The sequence below is a fragment of the Eptesicus fuscus genome, chromosome 18 (assembly GCF_027574615.1).
Source record: "Eptesicus fuscus isolate TK198812 chromosome 18, DD_ASM_mEF_20220401, whole genome shotgun sequence".
In the NCBI taxonomy this organism is placed as follows: domain Eukaryota; kingdom Metazoa; phylum Chordata; class Mammalia; order Chiroptera; family Vespertilionidae; genus Eptesicus; species Eptesicus fuscus.
The window spans coordinates 2,235,542-2,254,819 of record NC_072490.1 but is presented as its reverse complement, the minus strand read 5'-3'; the positions used below and the strand labels follow the sequence as shown (position 1 = coordinate 2,254,819).

The 19,278-nt window shown below is 65.7% G+C and overlaps 1 protein-coding gene across 4 annotated transcripts in view; it reads left to right on the top strand.

Moving 5' to 3' along the window:
* CACNA2D2 (calcium voltage-gated channel auxiliary subunit alpha2delta 2) overlaps positions 1-19,278 on the top strand; it is an 85,563-nt gene that overhangs the window by 15,275 nt on the left and 51,010 nt on the right. The gene's annotated exons all lie outside the window — the stretch shown is intronic.

Genomic DNA, 19,278 nt, shown 5'->3' with positions numbered 1-19,278 from the left:
CTGTCTGTGCCCAGGTGGGCCAGGGTCCGAGCGCGGGCCTGGGCTGTGGGGATGCAGAGGTGTGCAGTGCCAGGCTGCATGGCGCCGGGGGTCCGAGAGGGGCATCACGTGGCCGGGGACTTGAGCCATGGGGTGTGATGGGGAAACTGAGGCGCAGAGAGAGGCTGCTTTGGAATGGAGTCGGCCTCACGGGCAGTGTGGGCAGCGTGCCTGGGGCCGGTCCCGTCCCAGGGCGGGAGCCTTCTTCTCCGAGGCTCGGCAGGTTTTCAGGTTGGGATCCGGGAAACCCAGGGTGACTTCACGGGGTGCGCCCATCCCAGAGCCTTGAGCAGGGGCCCCTGGGGTCCTAGCACGCAGGACGGGACCTGACTTTCCCCCTCTCTGCCCCTCCCTAGGCTGCGGTGTGAGGGTGTTGCAGGGGCTGTAGGCACAGTGGGTGGGGGGCAACTCCCCGGGGGAGCAGGGACCGGACCTGGCTCCTCCCTCACTAACGGGCTCTTTTGCAATGAAAAAAAAATACGTTTTTTTAGCTCACTGAGTCTAAGAGAGAGTTTTATGCTGAATTTTAAAATACCTTCTATTTTCCTGCCTCGGAACTACTAATCTCCCGGGCCGAGGGATTCTGGGACAAAGGCAAGGCCCCCGAGTGGAAACCTGTGAAATTGGCTTCGGCGGCGTTCGTGTTTGCAGTTGGAGATTGAAACTTGCTTCCCGGGTCTGCGTGGGGGCTCCGCGCTCCTCGCTCTCCTCGGGGACGGGGACGGGGACGGGGACGAGGCGAGGACTCGCAGGGAGGCCAGGAGGCTGAGGACGGGCTGGGAGGCGAAGGGAGCCCCTCCCGGGCCGTGAGCTGGGCCTGCCCCCCACAGCCTGTGCTGGGCTGGGGGTGTCCTCTGCCCGAGCTCCGGGCACACAGCAAGTGCCAAGTAAATGCTGGGCAGCCCAGCTGGGTCCCATCGCTTCCTCTTTCTAAGCCTCCTGGACCCCCTGCCCCAGTGCTCCCACATCGGGGAGGGGGAGGGGGCTTCGGATCCCGACTGAGGGGCCAGTTCTGGTGCCTGTGGGTGCACGCGCCCGCCCGCCCGCCGCCCGCCGTGTGGCCCATCAGGCGGCTTGTGAGCTTGATTGCCTCTGATTGGCTGCAGCTGAATTCAGCAGAAACTATTATTTGCCCTTGATGAGCCAATCACGTGGCCTCATTGGCCATTCCGAGCAGGCACGGGAGCCTGGGGGAGACGGGAGCCTGGGGGAGACGGGACCCAGGGGGGCCGAGACCGAGTCCGATGGGATGCTCATCGCGTCCCCTGTAGACACGTCCCCTCTGGGAACCAGGACGTGCAGAGTCACAGAGACCGAAGTTGAGGGTGGGAAGCCAGAGTTCCCTACGGGGCAGCTGGGAGGGGTGGGGGGCAGGCCACTCCTGTTTCTGCCTCGTGGTCCCGAGACCTGAGTGTTCCCTTTGAGGGACTCGGCACTTGTAATGGTCGTCGATTTAGGGTGCATACTGTGTCCTGGGTGATGGCGAAGGTGCCATTGTAATAACCCGATGGTTATTTTATTTATTATTTATTTACTTTGCTGCAAAAAGCTTTATTGTTTCATTCGGTCCAGTGCATGGGGGAGGGCTTCAGGGTGGTTAAAAGAGTGGCTAGTAGTTTGGTGGGGGGACTCAGGTAAAAGCCAGACCTCAGGGGGGTGCAGAGGGGCCCCACAAAGGCCTCTGGGCTCCCAGGGCTCCTAGTCGAGCTTGAGGGTGAGCCTTTCGAAGAGACACTCGCCCAGCCCAGCCTGGGGGCCGGCAGCCTGCAGAGCTGAGTCAGGGGTCGCCCCTCTTCTTGGTGAGCTTCACCTGCTCACCCCGGAAGTGGCTCTCCAGGAAGCCACAGCGCTCTGCGCGGGCAGAGCCAGGGCCCGCAGCTCCAGCCGGGCCTGGCGCAGGTTCCTCTCCAAGGAGAGGGGGGTGTGGAGCCGCAGAGACAGGCTGGCCAGGCGGTTGGCCGCAGCCTCCACCCGGTGGAATAATTCTGGTGGATTTGGGAGCTCATGGTTGTTCGGCAATAGGGAGTTGAGGTAGATAAAAACCCGGTCTCGGAGGTGGTTCTGAAGGTGGTGACTGGATTAGACGCAGGAGAGGGGCCGGAGGCTGGGAGAAGGGGCGCCCCTGGGTCTGTTCCCTCCAAACTGCTGAAGCAAAAGACAGACCCGGACCGCCGAGGGCACTGCCAACCTGGTTGCTGTTTGACAGGAAAGGAGGCGCGGGAGGGCTGGCTGTACGGACAGGCCGCGTGGACCACTTGGCCAAACGCTGCCCCTAACACTCCACGTCTGTTCCCTGCGGGTGGGTGGGGAGGGGTGGACAGAGGCAGTTCAGACGCATGCCCAGGGCAGGTCTGAGTGAGGGGCAGGTGCTTGCCAGTCACACCTGGAAACGGGCGATTGGTCGGCAGAAGCTTGGCCACTGCAGGTGTGTGAAACCTGACGATGCAAACTTCCAGACAGAGGACCTCCCTGCCCCTCTCGGCTCTCCTGTGGCCGGGGGTGCGCTCCCCTGCGTGGCTCGGGGCCAGGTGGGACCCCACGCATAGACGGATGGGCTTTAATTAGCCTGGGGGCTGACCCACCCCCGGTCCGCCGCTCTCCCTCCTGACGGCGCTCTCTCCGGACGGGCTCGGGGGAAATAGAACATTAAAGACTCGGGAATAAACTCCACGCCGGTACAGTCCTCTACCACCTCTCATCCTCCCGTGGGGCTTCTGAGAAGTCCTATTTCCGCAGAGCCCCCCGAACCGCCCCCCACAGACAGCGAGGACCCCACCGACGGCCCCTCCTCCCTGGGCTCTGCCGTGCTGTAAAGGGCCTTTCCACCCGAGAGACGTGGAGACATACGTCCACACGGGAGCACGTGCAGTCATGTTCACAGCCACATTGTGTGTCAAAGCGAAACAACCCATCCGTGCCCGGCGGCGTGGCTCAGGGGTTGATCGTCGACCTTCGAACCAGGAGGTCGCGGTTAGATTCCCGGTCAGGGCTCAGGCCCGGGTGGCGGGCTCGATCCCCAGTGTGGGGCGTGCAGGAGGCAGCCGATCCATGCTTCTCCCTCAACATGGATGTTTCTGTCTCTCTCTACCTCTTCCTTCCTCTGTGAAATCAATAAAAACATATCTTAAAAAACAACAACAGTGGAACTCAAATGTGCGTCAGCTGACGGATTGAACAAACGTTGGTATGTCCACGTAATGGAATATTACTCGGCAATGAGAAGGAAAGAAGTTCTGATGAGGCAAATGTGGACAGGTCTTGAAAACACCGCCCTGCTGGTGTGGCTCAGTTGGCTGGGTGGCCAGTTCTGTTCCCAGTCAGGGCACATGGCTGGGCTGTGGGCTCGATCCCCCGGGGATCCTGCAGGAGGCAGCCAATCGACGTTTCTCTCTCCCTCTCCCTTCCCTCTCTCAAAAAACAAAAAAAAAAAAATCCAGAAAAATATCTTTTTTTTTTTTTAAGAAATGAAATATTATGCCAAGTGAAAGGGCACATAGTATATGCTTAGATTCATACGAAACGACTAGAATGGACAGATCGGCAGGAACAGAAGGTAGATCAGTGATTGCCAGGGACGAGGGAGGCAGGAATGGGGTACGTGGTTTCTCTCGGGGGTCAGAGGAATGTTCTGATGGAGTGTGGTTGATGGTCGCACCACCTTGTGAACACAGACAATCATGGAGCTGTGTGCTCGGAAAGGCGAGCTTTCGGGTGTGTGAGTGAGGTCTCGGGAAAGCTGTTACTGAGGGGACAAGTCATCCCGCCGTTGCCAGGGAGGGGAGGCCCGTGAGGGGGCCAGTGGCTCCTCGTCCATTTCTCTGTTGTTCATCCTCACCGAGGATATTTTTCCATTGATTTTTAAAGAGAGCGGGAGGGAGGGAGGGAGGGAGGAGAGGAGAGAGAAACATTGATGTCAGAGAGACACACCCATCGGTTGCCTCCCACACGCATCCAGACTAGGGCTGGGGATCGAACCTACAACCCAGGTACATGCCCTTGACTGGGAAACGAACCTTGGTCTTGGGCCGGCTGGGTCCCTTCCGAGGGCTGGACTCTGGGATGACGGATGGTGTCTGTGCAGCCGAGTGACCAGAGTTCAAGAGCGTGGCCGCCATCAGGCCTCCTGCCCCTCCTGCCCCTGGTGGAGGGAGTAAAGTGATGATGTGGCCCTGGCCGGTGTGGCTCAGTGGATAGAGCGTCAGCCTGCGGACTGAAGGGTCCCAGGTTCGATTTCGGTCAAGGGCACATGCCCGGGTTGCGGGCTCAGTCCGCAGTGTGGGGCGTGCAGGAGGCAGCCGATCCATGATTCTCTCTCATCATTGATGTTTCTCTCTCTCTCTCCCTCTCCCTTCCTCTCTGAAATCAATAAAAATACATTAAAAAAAGTAAAGTGAGGATGTGGCTGTCCATGCAGGGGCCTGAGGGCCATCGGGAGGTGGACCAGGGCCCTTGCAGGGGCCGTGGCTGGTGGCGTGGGCGAGGCCTCTGCAGGCCGGGTGGCACATCTGAACGACTCCTCACTGGCAAGGACGCCCTGCAGGGGAGGAGATGGCTCCGAGGCAGGTCCCACGTCCAAGACCAGCCCAGGGTCAGGGACCCTGGGTCCCATGGGCCGAGAACACCCACGACGCCAGCCCCTGTGGCTGGTGTGGCCGTGGCCGTGGGCAGCGAGCAGCCGGCACGCTGAGGGGAAGGGAGGGCTCTGAGACGGGCATGCGCGGGGCGGGCGTGCCTCTTTAAACCACCCTCAGCCTTAGTGTTCCAACAGCCTCGCTCCTGTTGTAAAAGCCTTTTCTTTCGAAAAATAAAAGGAGATTGGAGGCGAGTACAATATTTGGCTGTGGTGGCTGCTAATTTGGCACCGAACGTCACCTCCGCCTTCCTCTTCCCCGATGCCAAGCTCCTTCCCAGGCTCCGGTTAGGCGGGGGGAGGGGGGGGTAGAGGAGGGCGGGGAAGGATGATGGGTGTGCAGGGCGGGCTCCAGAGCCTCTTAAGATTCGAGATTCATTTCCTTAAACACACATTGTCTCACTCCAATTTCACGTCCCAGCAGTTCTGGCGAGGAATTAGCAGCCCCTGGGAGAGAGCAGCAGGTTCTGTTTACACGGGCGGGGCGGGCTGGGGGCCCCCGGGTCAGTGGGCCTCCGTCAAAAGAATGCGTGAATCCGGCCCCGCTTCACGTGGTCAGAGTACTGGGAGGGGGGCTATATAATGACTTGGGGGCAAACTGAGCATATTGGGTTCTCAGATCCAAAAGGACCCTTGAGACCGTTCGGCCCGACCCCCCACTGAGAGGACAGGCTGGACGGGGGGGGGGGGGGGGGGGGAGGCCTCGGTGACAGTGACTCTTGGAATCCGGAGGCCCTTGTGGTGCTTTGAAAAGTCCGGCTGCCGGGCCCCCTCCACACGGGCCCTCACTCCACCTGCGTCTCCTCCACGGCCCTTGTCACCGGGGAGAAGGTGGCCCCGGGGCCCGGGCTCCGGCTCCTCCCTGTCCTGGTCAGGCCGTCGTGTGTGGTGGCTAAAGAGGAGGCTGAGGAGGGTGACCCTTCAGCCCCCTCCCCCAATGGCACCCTTTCGACCGCGTGACAGCCCCAGGGTTCAGGCCCCCTGGCCGGGCTTGTCTCGGGGTGTCCTCCGAGGCCGGGGCTGTCCTGTTCTTCCTCTCTGCCCTCCCCCCGCCCGTACTCGCCCTCCAGTCGGGGCACATGCCCAGGTGGCTGGGCACCCCCTCGATGCCCAGTCAGGGCCGAGCGGAGGGGGGCTGGCAGGGAGGCGGGTCCCGGCTCTCCGAGGCGGCTGCTCATTCATCACCGCGGGAGGGGAGGCCTGCTCATTTGTCAGCCCATTAGCTGGGCACGCGAAGCACACGGACCCGGCCCTGCCGCCCTCGCCCCACCTGTCGGACGGCCTCCTCTGGGCTCCCCGCACACAGAGGTCCGGGCCGGGGTCACGGGGCAGAGTCGCCCGAGGCTGAGCCCTTGGGGAGGCAGCCAGGGTTGGAGGGTTCCTGCCCCCGCTTCCCCGACATCCCTGCACTTGGAGTTGTCACTCCGGCTACGCTGTGGGCTGAGGAGGGCCCTGATTTCAGGAAACGGGGGTGGGGGGTTGGGGGGGCTAAGTGTTCAGAGAAAGGCACTTTTGTCTCACCCACTATCAGCAAGGAAACCAGTTGTTTTCTAGCTCCTCTTGTCTGCGGGGTGGGGGTGGCCAGGAAGGATGGCCTGGTCCCATTGTCCCCCCCCCCCGCCCCCAGCAGGGGGGGAGTCTGCGTCCTGGGTTCCTCTGTTGCAGCCTCACATGTAGAAGGCGCCCCTGGGTCTGTGGGGCCGGTGTCTGGGAGGGGCCCCCAGCCGTGGAGCCAGCACTGGTGATGGGCAGCAGGTAGGGGACTGGGTCAGCTGGAGGGACCCCGGGCCGTCCCATGTGCGTAGATGTTCCCTGAGGCCTATTGTGTGCTGTGCTTGAGTGAAGGGACACGGGGAACTGGGGGGAGGGGTACCTAGGGAAGGGGAGGGGCCTGTGCAGGCAGGAAACCAGCTGGCAGGAGTCCGTTCAGAGACCCTCGCCTGGCCAGCGCCGCTCAGTGGTTGAGCCCCGACCTATGAACCAGGAGGTCACGGTTCGATTCCCGGTCAGGGCACATGCCCAGGTTGCGGGCTTGATCCCTGGCGTGGGGCGTGCTGGAGGCAGCCAATCCATGATTCTCTCTCATCATGGATGTTTCTCTCTCTCTCTCTCTCGCTCCCTCTCGCCTGTTCTCTGAAATCAATACAAATACGTTTTTTAAAGAAAGAAGACCCTCGAGGAATGGTGACTGAGCAGGACAGACCCGGCCTCTTGCCCTGACCCTATCCTGCCGCCCCAGGAGAGGGCCACGGGAGTCCACCCTCAGGGTCTGCCCAGCCCCGGGGACGGGCCCAGAGACCTGCTCCGGGACCTCTGAGCGGGCTCCTTTGCAGGGTGTCCAGCGGGCCCGGCGGGGGCGGGGGGGGGGGCGGCGGACAGATCTGCCCGGTCCTCTCCGTGCCGAGGAGGAAGTAGGGCTGCCTTACGTAATTGGGGCGATTTGTTCCGCCCTCGTCCTCCTGGCGCCGTGTCCCTCGCCGCCTCCTTGCTCACGGAGCCCTTGACAGAGCTAGAGGCTCAACCGTCCCCCCTCCCGCTGGAGATCGCTGAGCAGAGGACGCGGGGACCCGCAATGTCATCTCTAAGGCCTGTGGGTGCCCAGGCCTGGGGAAAGGGGGGGCGGGTAGAGGGGACCAGGTTACACCAAGTTACAGGGATCCGCGCCTCCTGTGCCCAGCCTGCCGGGGACCCTCAGGTCCTCAGACAGCTCGCACCCGCAGCCCATTGCCCAGGCCCGGTAAGTGTAGAGGACACAGCTGCCGCTGCCCTGCCGCTGGGCACCCCCCGCTCCCCGCCCCCCCCCCCGCCCCCCGCAGCTGGCCTCGCAGGCCCTCAGGCCGAGCCGCTCACTCACCTCCACCTCGGCTGGCTCTTCCCCTGCCAGGGGGGTGCTCCCTCTTGGCCTGTCCATTCACAGCCCTCTGCTGGGGAGCCTCCCTGACCGCCCCCGCAGAGGAGGTGCCAGCAGCGGGAGCCTGGGTCCGCCCCTCCCTCTCGGACCTCGGTTTACCCACCTGTACCCCGAGGTCCCGGACTTCCGGCCTTGCGAGGCAGAAGCACGTCCTTGGGGCGTGCCCACCCTCTGGTTGTTCTGCCCACAATCCCACTGGGCACAGGGGCTGGCGACAGTCCTCAGGGCCCGGGGGTCCTTTGGGGGCCGGGGGAGCCCCTGAGCGAGCAGGGATCCGAGTGGATGCCCGGGCAGGTGAGCGAGGGGCTGTTTGTCCTGAAGAGGCTGTGCTTCCTGGGAGGGAGACACCAGGGTCCTTTAAGAGACGAGCTCTCCGGGGAGATTCAGAAGAGGATGAGGTTTGCAGACACCAACTCCCTGACCCCCCTGAGCATCGCCGCCCTGGGGTCACGCAGCCCCCCGCATGGCTGAGGGTGCAGCCAGGGGGCTTCGCCGCGGAGAGTGCCTGGGGCAGGGTGGGGCTGAGGCCGCTCACAGGGTCCCATGGGATGGAGACCAGCTGCTGGGAGGCGGGCGGGGTCTGGAACGGGCCTGTGTTGAGGTGCGTGGTCAGTCTGTGTCGTCACGGAGTCCCAGCTCCGCCAGTTTCTCTCTGTGCCTCAGTTGCCTCATCTGTGAAGTGGGGACAAGGACTGGGGCTCGTGAGGATTTGACGCCACAGATGGGCAGCTCGGAGGCTCGCTCGGCCCGCTGGCATGGGCAGCTCTCCCCGTGGCACTCAGCACCCCGTCCAGCTGGGCAGAGAGGGGTGGCCCCGCGGGGGTGGGAGCCCCGGCGTGGCCCCGGCCTCCCCGGAGCACAGCGGGGAGCGCACTTACTTCGGAGTCCATGGCTGTTCAGCCCCGGCGCCCGCAGTGTTTGCGGTGCAGCCGGCGTGGGTTCTGTTTGCACAGTTCATTTGCATGGCAAACACCGTGCGGGCGCAGTGAAGGCACACGCCGGCCCGGTGGCTGCTGGGATGCTGCCTGAAGGAGAGAGGGCCTGGAGCTGGGGGTGCTGGGAATTGTCTCTCCCTCAGCGAACTGAGGGGGAGCTGAAGTGCAGGGAGGAGCAAGGCCTGCATAGGAGCCCCCACCTCTGGGAGACCCTTGTTTTGGGGTCCAGACTTGGGACCTTTCCTCGGAGGGCCCAGGAGAGGGGGGGCCTCCCCTGGGGGGGTCCCTGTTGTGGGCCTTCCCTGAGCGCGCCCACCGCGGTGCAAGGCCCGGGCCTCGGTCCCGTCGGCTTAGGTGTTGATGCTTCCGGCTTGCTCCCCAGAAGGTGTGAGGGCACTTACAAGGCTGTGTCACATCCAGGAAGAGCCTGTAAACTGGGAGAAGGAGAAAAATAAAAGAAAAACTAAGGGAAGGGCCTGGAACGGGGAGGTGCCGGCAGAGGACACAGACTCGCCGGCCCGCGCCATCGGCTCCCTCGCGCTCCCCGGGGGCGGCTCCAGTGTGGCTCTGGGGCCACGGCTTACCAGTGCCTGACGCTCAGCCCGCTGATCAGAGGAGGGAGCCCGGCCAGGCCCTCCCCGGGACCCTGGTCTAGAGGCAGCCGTCGGGCAGGCCGGGTCCTTGCCCCCACCGGGCCCCGCTGCCAGGCTGTTAGCCTCTCCAGTGCCGTGTCCAGCTGGAGGACTGAGGGCCGTGACCTTCAGGTGGCCGCAGTGCCCAGGGCTAGAGAAGGTCCTCTCTTAAAGCATTCCCGTGGCCGCAGCTGCCTTCCGAGGTGCAGATGGAGGCGCACGGAGCCCCCCAGCCGGGGCTGCTGGCACCCAGAGCCAGTGGGCCGGTCCGACTGGACGGTGAGCCTCGGTGTGCGGCCCGGGCAGGATGTAGGAGGCTTGCTGGGCACCGGGTGTGAATGCCGTGAGGTCGGTGTGTGTGGCGCTGTCCCGGGTCGGGCGGAGCTCCGCTGTGTGCTCAGGTGCCGGGAGGACCCTGGACGGCTTTGCCCCGAAGGGGACCCTTGATGCCCGGGAGGCCCAGCCACCTCCCTGCTTACCTCGTCTCTGTCTTCTCCCCCACGGGATGCCCTGGTCTCCTGTTTTCCCACGAGCAGCAGCCCAGGGCCCCTCGGCCTGGGAAGTGGGGCCCTCGGGCCAGCGTGGGGCACGGAGAGCTCTCTAGACCTGGGGAGCAGCCCTTGTGGAGCCAGCAGCACCTCGCCTTGGACCTTCCACCTCCGAGGAACGTCCCGGAAGGCCTGGCTGCGGCAGCTCGGGGCGGTGTGGACAGGGAGGGCCAAGGCTGTGCGGCCCCACGGCGGGTACCGAGCAGCCAGGACTCCGCCCCTGGCTTGTTAGCCATCCCCCCGAACGCATGTTGGGGCTCGAGGGCTGCGAAGTCTCCCCTTGGACAGGTTCTGACCCTCCTGGCACCCCAGTTTTCTCGTGCGTAAGACAGGAAGCCAGCAGCTGCTGAGCCCCACTGGGGTCCTCGTCACAGGTAGGAGGGAGGTAAAGAAAAACCAGGTGGGGACACACACACACACACACACACACACACACACACACTCAGGCGAGCTCAGGTCCTGGCCTCCAGGGTCCCTGAGGGACCTGCCCCAGCCCCTGAAGAGGGTGGCCCACCTCGGCCGGCAGTGCTGGGGGCGGCGGGGGCGATGGGGGTGATGCGGGCTGAGGAAGCAGATTTTGTCCTTTGCTCTCTGGCCTTCAGAACCAGGCCTCGGGCCCAGCCTCGGGTCTGTCTCATGAGGGTATTTGGGGGTAAAGTCTGCCAGCTCTGGCCTGAGACCTCGGAATCGCCTGGAGCTGCGCTAGGAGGAGGCCTCCGCCCTGACCCGCCAGCACCTCCCACCCCGGCTCCCGGAACCGTCCTGAGAGCCGGAAGCTGAGAGGGCCTCGCAGGCTGGGGAGGTCTCCCCGGCGGAAGACAGGGGCTCAGAGGGCGAAGGGCTTGAGGAGGCCAGACAGCAAGACCGTGACCAGGCTGGGGTGTCTCCTCGGGCTGTCGTGTGGGGGATGGGGACTGTGGCGTACTCCGAGGGCAGGGTCTGCGTCCACGCCACGCGGGGCCAGGGCTGCTGGAGGTGGTGGCCCAGGCAGAGGGCAGACCCGATGGGTCAGGGAGGCGGTGGCCCAGGCAGAGGGCAGACCCGATGGGCCAGGGAGGCGGTGGCCCAGGCAGAGGGCAGACCCGATGGGTCAGGGAGGCGGTGGCCCAGGTAGAGGGCAGACCCGATGGGTCAGGGAGGCAGAGGAATGATGGGTACCGGGCCTGGAACCGGCGGCTGGTCCGTCCGAGAAGCCCCGCCCCTCGGCCCCTCGCCCGCTGCATCGTCTCAGCCGTGTTCTCCACCTGCCGGCTCGGGCTCCTGGCTCTGCCATGGGGCCGGTCCGTGCCTGCCTCCGAGGACAGTCATGAGGACAACTTGGTGGGTTACGCGCCCAGCCCCTCCTGGCCACACGGAGGGCCTGGCGTCACTGTCACCGCCCGGCTGCGCTGAGAGCTCCGGAGTCCTGGCGGGAGGAAGGCGGGGCCGCGGGTGGGGAGGGTGGGGAGAGAGCTGAGCCAGGGCGGGTGGCAAGGGGGCCGGGACGCAGCAAAAACAATCTGTTTCTCATAAACACGAGCGCCCACGCCAGCCGGCCGCCACCCGGCGACTTCTGCGAGTTGGGAAAGTGTGGCTGTGTTTACTCGCACTCCCCCGTGCCAGCTGGTGTGCTGGGCACAGCTCCCCTCCCAGCTGCCTCGACAGCCGGCGGCTCCCCGCTCAGGGAAGGGGGAGCAGGCAGGGGCCCCCAGATCTTGCCTGCCGTTGGGTTCACCTCGGGCTCAGACCTTCCCTCCGATGCTGTCCGGGACCACACCGAGCGGAGAGGGGCCTGTGGCTCGTGTCCACGTGGCCGGGCCGGGGCCCCGCTCCCTGCTCTCCAAGATCACCTGACCAGACAGAGTCCAGGCCGTCTGGGGACCCATGCCGTGAGTTTAGGCAACAGGTATTCATTCCTCTAGTGGGGACCAGCCCCCCTCGCTCCCCACCATCCAGCTGCCATCTCAGTAGGTGCTCCCCCCTGGGGTGTGGACGGCACCCAGGTACCTCAGCACCCAGAACCAGTGGGTGCTCACTTCAGGGGCCCGGGTGCCCCGCACCTCGGGCTCTCTGCTCTGCGAACACCTTGCCTGAGCTCGGCAGCTGCAGGAGGCACACAATCGCCCTCACGAGCGCAGGGCAGGGTCCTGGCGGGCAAGCAGTCTCCGGGCATTGCACCGCCGCCGCCGCCACCGCCGCCGCCGCCGCCGGGCCGGGTCGGGCATCGTGGGCCCCAGGGGAGGGGAGGACTTGGAGGAAGAGGTGCGGGGAAAGGGCTACTTAGGCAGGCGCCACGCGGCCCGGCTAGAGCTGTAACCTGCGCCCTTGGAGGCGGGTCGTGGGTGACGGAGATGTGGCCCGGACGGACGCATTTGCTTTGAGGTGCACAAGAGGGTGCCCTCTCCCAGCCCCCCCGGGCTTGGCCAGTTGGCATTATCACCTCCGTGGTAGGGAGACCCGTCTGTCTGTCTGTCGTCTGTCGGATTCCTTTCGCACCTCCTGCTTGTCCCCAGAATATCCCCTGGGGACACCCAGGGAGGAGAGTCACTCGCCTTGAGCTTCCCGTGGGCACAGCCGTGGGGATGCTGTTCTCTCCTGGTGGCAGCTGAGTCCAGGGACGCTGCAGGGTGACCGAGGGTGACCCCCTTCTCAGCATCCCGGGCAGCTGGGCTTGCATACCTCCCGTGATGGGGAGCTCACTCTCTCTCCAGGCAAAGCGCCCAGGACTTGGGAGCCCGAAGTGTGAGAGCGTTCCTCCAGTTCCCCCTGAGCTGGAGCGGCCCCCTCGGCTTGGAGCCGGGTCGAGGCCATGGCTGCTCGGGGCCGTCCTCACCGGAAAGGTGACAGGTCTCCATGCGGGAGGCCTCGCTCCTGGCAGGCCTGGAAGCGTGGGTGGAGAGCCGGGGTCGGCGTGGATTTGAACTCAGCTTAGCTCCCGTCCGTGTCAGAGGAGCAGACAGGCCACCCCGGAGGGGCCGCGCCTGGCAGAGCGGGGTCGGCGTGGATTTGAACTCAGCTCAGCTCCCGTCCGTGTCAGAGGAGCAAAGACAGGCCACCCTGGAGGGGCCGCGCCTGGCAGAGCGGGGTCGGCGAGGGGCAGTGCAGGGAGTGGGCACAGATTGGCCCTGGCTCAACTGGGAGGCTTTGGCGTATTGTTTTGTGTTGGATGTTGTGTCTTTTGAAAAAACAAGAGATTGAGCCTCTTTATGACATAGATTTTACAGCGTAACGAGCCAGCGTAATTTCCCATTCTCGGCAGCAAGTGCGCTTTTTACACTAATTGCATAATTAGACATAATGCACTAATTGCGGTAATGGATGACAGTCAACTAAACTTTAACTTTAAAAGTGGGGGGGCGTTGCTGGGGTGGCGGCGGGGGCTTTGTGCCCTGTGCGTTTTCCAAGGGAACTCTGCTGCCTCTTGGGGCCCAGGGGTCACGGAGCCATTGGGGCCTTCTCGCCTGTGATCTAGGCCACACCCCCTCCTCCTCCGAGAACCCCCACTCTGCACCACCTTGGTATCAACCTCCCTTCCCCCCAGCTTCCTTTCTGCCCCCCAAGCTCCTGTGCTCCTCCCCCGGGCAGCCCCCCTGGCTTTCCCTGCTCCGGCCCTGCCCCTGCCAGTGCTCCTGCCTGGAGTCCCTTATCCCCCTGCACCCTGTGCCTGGCCGACCCCCGCCCAGCCTTCCAGACTCTGCTCAGGTGGCCTCTCCCCTGAAAAGCCACCCCAGTCTTTCCCTGGTCCCTCCCTCCCAGCGGGCCGCGCCCCCAGGTGCCCACTGCACACCTCTCCGCTCCACCTCTGTGCCCGCAGTCTGAAGGGGCACCTGTCCTCTCGGGAAGGTGAGTCTGGTCCATCTCTGCTGCCCTGGGCTCCAGAGGGCCCCCCCAAAGACTGCGGGGTGCCCTGGTGGCAATGTGAGGACACGTGGGTGGGATGAGGGGCAGGAGACGGGGTCCTTAAGGAGACAGTGACCCAGGAAGCCCACCTCCTCGCTGCCCCCTCCCTGCCTTCGTGTCCCCCATCGCAGCCCGTGCAGGGCCACGTGGTAATGGCCTGGGTAGGCGTCTGCGTCCCCTCCAAACAGGAAGTTTGTTCCATGAAACCCCTCCTCAGTGTGAAGGCCAGTTTTTATACTGTGACAGCTGGCATCGTGGTGGACAAACCCTGCTTGTGACTGACACTGCATATCTGTATGGCTGACGACAGAGCCGACCCGCCATGGGTGGTGGCAGCACCGCATGGCCACGGGGGACCCTAGCGTGGCAGCTGGGGACGCCAGCCGCTGGTGAAGCGTGGCATCGAACCCCTGCCTGGGCACCGACGTGAGATCTGAGGGCTCCGGGCCCTTGCCCTTGCCCTACCCCTACTCTGAGTCCGCACCAGGAAGGGGGGGGAGGCCACAGCCGGCACCAGGGGGCTCTCAGCCACAAGGGTCCAGGGCCTGGGGCGTCCCCAGAGCAGCTGGGCTGGGGTTCTCGTGCACCTGCTGGGGGCCGCCCCTCAGTCCCGTCAGGAGCTGGGCTGCGGGCTCAGGGCGGGGCGGCTCTGCCCTGCATGTTCTCAGAGGAAGGGGTCCCCAGGTCCCCGGCTGCCCCATCAGTCCGTCCTGTGGTCTTCAAGGGTGATTAACCCAGTCGTTCCCCACAAAGGCACGAGACGGGGCAGCAGCTTGGCAGCGCCGAGGGCAGGGGCTTTGCCCTGACGGGCTGGGGTCCCTGACCCGATCATGTCCCGTCCCCTATCACCCCACCTCCCTGCTGGCCCCACTCAGGGTCCCTGAACCCCATGACCCCCTATCTTCCACCCAAGCTTCCCCTCGTCCCTGACACAAGGGTACCCCATTCCAGCAACTGCCCCCGCCTCCAGCCCAGCCCTGTGGCCTCCGGCGCTTGCCCACAGGCCAGGCCAGGGAGCCCCGTCGCTGGTCCACGCTGCTGTCTCTCTAGACCTGCTGGCACGAGGGCCGGGCAGTTGGAGGCCCCACACTGCTGCTCTCGAGACCAGGGGCCCGACAGCCAGATGTGGCGAGAGGGGGCTGCGGACAGGAAACCCGCAGGCGCCCGATCGTGGGGCCCAGCTCCCCCCGCCTGCCTGGCACCCTGGGCAGGGGGAGGGGTCCGGGATGCTGGAGGCCCCCGCGGAGCCCCCCACGGAACCCCCCGCGGAGCCTGGGCCTCTGAGGGGACAGCCAGCGGCAGGGCCCGGCCTGCGTCAAATCTTTCTCGTTCCATTTTCTCTCTGATTTAATTTTCCGGAGATTGGGGCCGTTCACCTTGGCTGCGGAGAGGAGCCGAGCCCGCGTGCCTGTCTCGCTCACAGGGTTGGGCGGTTGGTTAGTCGCTCAGGCTGGTTCTGCCAGGCCTCCCCTCGCCCCCTCCCAGGACGGCCGCCCGCCTGCCACGGGCCACCGGCCCTCAGCATCGCCCTGGCTCTGCCCAGGCCCCCTTCAGACCCACCAGACCGCCAGCTTCCCCCGCACGCCCTCTGCCAGAGGCCTCACCTTCAAGTGGGCTAAGTGCTCGGCACGGAGCCGTGGGGTGTGGCCTGACGCAGGGGCCGTGGTCGGACGGCTCAGGTCTGAGCGCTGCCGTGGCCCTGTGTCCCGGCTGCCGACGGGTGTGACCTGAAGGGGTCGTCGGATCAGGGCGGTCCAGTGTATGAAGCACCTGCCCAGGGTGGCCAGAGCCTCCCCTCGGGGAACGGGGCTGTTCTGTGGCCTCCGCGGTCCCTCCTCCCCCCCTTGCCCCTCCCGCCCTCCTTTCCTGTCCCCCCACCTTCCTCTGCCTGGACAGGGTGGGTGCTGCTGGCTTCCGGGGCTTTGCCGCTCAGGGTGGTGGGGGCCCGTTCAGGTCACTGGGGCTTTGTTTCGGGGTGGCTGTCGTGTCCCGGGCGCCCCTCTCCGGGTCAGGACTGTTGAAGGCCGTGGGGACCTCGCTGGCTCCCCGCCCCGTGAGCATCAGGTGCCCATCCGAGGTCACGTGCCTCCAGGTGCCCTCCAGGCTCAGCTCCCTTTATGCAGAGCCACCCAGGAAGCAGGCGGCTGGGAGAGGGCCGGGTGCCCCTGAGCCTTGGCCCCCGACCCGGCAACCCCTAGGCTGCCAGACAAGCTGCTTAATGATTCCTGGAGCTGGAAGGGAGGGCTGGGCCAGCACGGGGGAGGGGGCGGTTTAGGAGATGAGGGGAGAGACGGAGGGAGCGGGCTCAGTGGCTGCTGAGGGGTGGTCTCAGGAGAGGGGGACGCCCAGGTCAGTGGTGGCCACAGACTCGTGGTCTGGAATAGGGAGCTGGGACTCCTGGGAGTGAGAAGGTCCCAGCTACCCCCTGAATTCTCCTCCCGCCCTCCCCTGTGCCACTGCCTCTGCCCTCCCCTGTGTCACTGCCCCCCACCCTCCCCTGTGCCACTGCCTCCGCCCTCCCCTGTGCCCACCTGGCTCCAGACAGCCTGTCCCCGGCCACCCATCACCTCCTTGTGGGAGGCCGCCCCTCCCTCCCTCCCCGTCGCGGCTGGTGCAGAGCGACAGCCACCTGTGGACCTGCACCCCGTCTCTCGCTCTGGGCCCAGCAGCCGTGCAGGGTGGGGGGACGTGCAGGCTGCGCTGCCGGGCTGTGGGGTTTTTCCAGCGAGCTCGCGGCCAAGGACACCCGCAGGCATGCGATCTCGCTGCGGCTGCTGAGCCCTGCACCCCGTGCGCCCGGGCCTGCCTGTCCTGAGCTCCCCGGCTTCCTGCCGGGCCTGCGGGTGGAAGCACCTCCCCGACCGCACGAGGGGAGAGAGGACCCATCCCCCGGCTGGGCCCATCTGCTGGACTGTGTCTCCGGCTCTTCTGAGACACAGGGCTCAGCTCAGGGCCCCCCCGGGGGACAGGGCAACGGGAGCAGGGCCAGGAGAGTGTTAGCGAGAGGTTTGAGGCACCTGGGGCAGGAGGGAGGGGGTCTGTTGCACCCCAGGGGCTCATTTGGGATGGGGAGGCCGGCCTGGCTGGTGGCTGGGCCAGCCCCTGCATTCTAGAATTGTGTCCTCACCCCCCCAGCCACTCCTGGCTCCCGACCCCACCCGTGGCCCAGGGAGGAGTCGGATGGGCAGGGGGAGGTGGAGGGGAGCAGAGGCAGCGTCAGCTGAGGGGCAGCAGGAGGAGTCGCGGGGGCTGGGGACCCAGAGGCCCGCAGGTGCATGCAGGAGGTGCCACGGGAAGGGGGGTCCCAGGGGTAGATGAGCTGCAGGCCAGGGTGGAGGCGTCAGACCGGGTCCAGCGGGCCCCAGAGCTCTGCTCTTGAACCTGGACCTGGGCCCCGGGCATCGGCCGAGGGGCCACGCACACAGGCCCGGTGCTCGGGGAGAGACCGAGGAGGGGGCTGTGGCGTCCCTGTGTCTGGCTCCCGTCGTCACCCCCAGGACACAGGCTGAGGTGTCGGAGACAAGGACAAGATGGCCAGGGAGGAGGGGGGCGGGGTCTGGGGGGGGGCAGACCCCAGAGACCGAGGCTGTGGGCCCAGGAGTGGAGCGCGGCTTCGGGCCCTCCGAGTGCAGATCTAGCAGGAGGGGGTGGGCGGGAAGGGGGCCGGTTCCTCCTGCCGGGTCCTGGCGCCGTGGACGGTAGCATCGGCGACCACGGCGCGGCTCCTGCTGCGGCTGGCTGTGGCGCGCGGCTGCCGTCCTCTCGTTCAGTAGATCGGACAGAGGCTCAGGGAGGGGGCGCCTCTCGGCGGGTCCCCTGCTTCCCAGCCCTCGTGCCATCTGTTGGGCGGTGGAGGGTGACCCTGCCACCTGGAGACCCGCTCTCTTGGCGGTTCCCCGGCCCTGCCCGGTCACCAGTCACCGTGCCAGGCTGCGAGGGACACGGGTCCCGCGGGGAGGAACCCTGCGCTCCCCGGGGAGTTGCGGCAGGTCACGTGGCCCAGCCTCAGGCCTGGGCTGCGCTGCTCTGGACGCCCGGGATAGGGGCGCCTGGAATGACCTTGACGGGGCATCAGGTGGGAGAGCGGCATCCCGTGCCCGGAGCCGCCAGGCAGCTGCGCCCCCTGCTGGCACAAGTGGGCCGGGTGCGCTGCGCCGAGGCTTCGGCAGTGTGGCGGGGGCTGGGGGTCCGGAAAGGGGTGTTTTTGGTTCCTGAAACCTGGGCGGGAGGGGCAGGGAGCATGGGGACCTGGCTCCCACTCACAGGCGTGTGTCCTTGATCCGCCCTCGCCCGTTTCGGAGCCCGCTTCCCCAGCCGTGGGCTCTGGGCTCCAGGCTCCCTGCACTTCCCAGAGGCTCCCGGGCCCTGACCCCTCCTTGACCTCTGCCTCCATGGGGGACCTCTGTCCGAGGCACGGCCCAGCCTGGCCTGGCGTCCCCTGGAACTCAGCAGCTCCTGGCTCTTTATCCCCGCAGGTCGCCCTCGAATCGCCTGCTCTGTGGGAAGGAGCAACTTCCCCACAAATTATTTTGTTCTAAGAGAAGGACAAAGAGAAAAGAGCGGCCGGGAGGGACAGGGTGGGGGAGGGGAGAGCGAGCCGCCTTGTGCGGAGCGTTAACCCTTGGGCTGCCAGGCGCTGGTGGGCAGGGCTCTGGAGGCGCCCAGTCCCCCCTCCGCCCGCCCCGTCAGATGCCCAAGCCTTATCTCCCCTCCCCTCTGTCACTCTCCGACCTTATCGCTCCTGCCTGCCTGTCACTGCAGCCTCTCCCGCCGCCTCCCGCCTCCTCCTCCTCACCCCTCTCGGTCTCTCACACCCCTCCTCTGCACAGCCCGTGGCGGGAGCTCGGTCATGGTGGCACCGACCTGCCTGGGTCACCTGGATGGACACCTGGACCCAGTCAGCCTCAGGCATTTGCAGGGGTGTCCAGTGCATGCACACCGCCCCCCCCCCGCAGGCATCCAGCTACGAACAGAAACGCCCACGGATCTGCTTCTCCGACTGTGCGAGCCCCCAGGCTCTGTTCCTCACACCCTCCCCCCGCACCCCAGCACGCAGCACGGCACAGGTGGATGTGTGCTGAGCCGTAACACGCTCGCTCACGCAGATTCGGACTGTCAGAGTTACACGCCCATGTGCACGCCCCCCCGAGGGGGAAGGAGGGGCAGACTCGCTCCCCCCCTTCCTCTTCTTCCCTGGTCTCTGCCCCCACTCTCTGCCTGGAATGACAGAGGATCCCCTGGGGCACCCAGAGCTCCCGCTACAGTTTCTGCAAATGCCCTGGGGCAGCGCCAGCGAAAAGGGGTGCAGCTGCCTGAGCCCGTGTGGAGGGGTGGCGGTGTGGGATGCCCGTGGGGGTGGAGATGTGTGTACACGCGTGAGCGTGAGGGCATCTTGTGTTGGTGTGTGGTGTGCTATGTGTGATATTGCCCCCGCCCCTTCATGACTCCTCTCCAGCCCACCCTCCCCCTCGCCGCTCTCACCACGCAGCCAGGCAGGGGGTGCTGCTCACGGCCCCTGGGGGAGGAACCCTGAGTTCCAGAGCGCCGGCGACAACCACAACCAGGGCCCGCTGCGGCCGGTGCTGTGTCCTTCCTCCAAGTCCAAGAGCGCACTGGCCCCTCCCAGACCCCGGCGCTCTGTCTCCGTGACCGGGGGGGGGGGGGGGGGCAGGGGCGTGGAGGGGGGGCATGGGACGGTGGGACA